Below are 2,672 nucleotides of genomic sequence, written 5' to 3' on the forward strand. Positions count from 1 at the left end.
ATTCTAAGTGTCGCTGGTTACTGATTTGTACTGCTTCAAAAATATTCTAAGTGTCAGCGGTTACTGATTTGTACTGCTTCAAAAATATTCTAAGTGTCAGTGGTTACTGATTTGTACTGCTTCAAAAATATTCTAAGTGTCGCTGGTTACTGATTTGTACTGCTTCAAAAATATTCTAAGTGTCAGTGGTTACTGATTTGTACTGCTCCAAAAATATTCTAAGTGTCGCTGGTTACTGATTTGTACTGCTTCAAAAATATTCTAAGTGTCAGTGGTTACTGATTTGTACTGCTTCAAAAATATTCTAAGTGTCGCTGGTTACTGATTTGTACTGCTTCAAAAATATTCTAAGTGTCAGTGGTTACTGATTTGTACTGCTTCAAAAATATTCTAAGTGTCGCTGGTTACTGATTTGTACTGCTCCAAAAATATTCTAAGTGTCGCTGGTTACTGATTTGTACTGCTTCAAAAATATTCTAAGTGTCGCTGGTTACTGATTTGTACTGCTCCAAAAATATTCTAAGTGTCGCTGGTTACTGATTTGTACTGCTTCAAAAATATTCTAAGTGTCGCTGGTTACTGATTTGTACTGCTTCAAAAATATTCTAAGTGTCAGTGGTTACTGATTTGTACTGCTTCAAAAATATTCTAAGTGTCGCTGGTTACTGATTTGTACTGACTCAAAAATATTCTAAGTGGGGCTGGTTACTGATTTGTACTGCTCCAAAAATATTCTAAGTGTCGCTGGTTACTGATTTGTACTGCTTCAAAAATATTCTAAGTGTCAGCGGTTACTGATTTGTACTGCTTCAAAAATATTCTAAGTGTCAGTGGTTACTGATTTGTACTGCTTCAAAAATATTCTAAGTGTCGCCGGTTACTGATTTGTACTGCTTCAAAAATATTCTAAGTGTCAGTGGTTACTGATTTGTACTGCTTCAAAAATATTCTAAGTGTCGCCGGTTACTGATTTGTACTGCTTCAAAAATATTCTAAGTGTCAGTGGTTACTGATTTGTACTGCTCCAAAAATATTCTAAGTGTCGCTGGTTACTGATTTGTACTGCTTCAAAAATATTCTAAGTGTCAGTGGTTACTGATTTGTACTGCTTCAAAAATATTCTAAGTGTCGCCGGTTACTGATTTGTACTGCTTCAAAAATATTCTAAGTGTCAGTGGTTACTGATTTGTACTGCTCCAAAAATATTCTAAGTGTCGCTGGTTACTGATTTGTACTGCTTCAAAAATATTCTAAGTGTCAGCTGGTTACTGATTTGTACTGCTTCAAAAATATTCTAAGTGTCGCTGGTTACTGATTTGTACTGCTTCAAAAATATTCTAAGTGTCGCTGGTTACTGATTTGTACTGCTTCAAAAATATTCTAAGTGTCAGTGGTTACTGATTTGTACTGCTTCAAAAATATTCTAAGTGTCGCTGGTTACTGATTTGTACTGCTCCAAAAATATTCTAAGTGTCGCTGGTTACTGATTTGTACTGCTTCAAAAATATTCTAAGTGTCGCTGGTTACTGATTTGTACTGCTTCAAAAATATTCTAAGTGTCGCTGGTTACTGATTTGTACTGCTTCAAAAATATTCTAAGTGTCGCTGGTTACTGATTTGTACTGCTTCAAAAATATTCTAAGTGTCGCTGGTTACTGATTTGTACTGCTTCAACAATATTCTAAGTGTCGCTGGTTACTGATTTGTACTGCTTCAAAAATATTCTAAGTGTCGCTGGTTACTGATTTGTACTGCTTCAAAAATATTCTAAGTGTCGCTGGTTACTGATTTGTACTGCTCCAAAAATATTCTAAGTGTCGCTGGTTACTGATTTGTACTGCTTCAAAAATATTCTAAGTGTCGCTGGTTACTGATTTGTACTGCTCCAAAAATATTCTAAGTGTCGCTGGTTACTGATTTGTACTGCTTCAAAAATATTCTAAGTGTCGCTGGTTACTGATTTGTACTGCTTCAAAAATATTCTAAGTGTCGCTGGTTACTGATTTGTACTGCTTCAAAAATATTCTAAGTGTCGCTGGTTACTGATTTGTACTGACTCAAAAATATTCTAAGTGGGGCTGGTTACTGATTTGTACTGCTCCAAAAATATTCTAAGTGTCGCTGGTTACTGATTTGTACTGCTTCAAAAATATTCTAAGTGTCAGCTGGTTACTGATTTGTACTGCTTCAAAAATATTCTAAGTGTCGCTGGTTACTGATTTGTACTGCTTCAAAAATATTCTAAGTGTCGCTGGTTACTGATTTGTACTGCTTCAAAAATATTCTAAGTGTCAGTGGTTACTGATTTGTACTGCTTCAACAATATTCTAAGTGTCGCTGGTTACTGATTTGTACTGCTTCAAAAATATTCTAAGTGTCGCTGGTTACTGATTTGTACTGCTTCAAAAATATTCTAAGTGTCGTGGTTACTGATTTGTACTGCTCCAAAAATATTCTAAGTGTCGCTGGTTACTGATTTGTACTGCTTCAAAAATATTCTAAGTGTCGCTGGTTACTGATTTGTACTGCTCCAAAAATATTCTAAGTGTCGCTGGTTACTGATTTGTACTGCTTCAAAAATATTCTAAGTGTCGCTGGTTACTGATTTGTACTGCTTCAAAAATATTCTAAGTGTCAGTGGTTACTGATTTGTACTGCTTCAAAAATATTCT

The sequence above is a fragment of the Hemiscyllium ocellatum genome, assembly GCF_020745735.1.
Source record: "Hemiscyllium ocellatum isolate sHemOce1 chromosome 15 unlocalized genomic scaffold, sHemOce1.pat.X.cur. SUPER_15_unloc_13, whole genome shotgun sequence".
NCBI classification, from domain to species: domain Eukaryota; kingdom Metazoa; phylum Chordata; class Chondrichthyes; order Orectolobiformes; family Hemiscylliidae; genus Hemiscyllium; species Hemiscyllium ocellatum.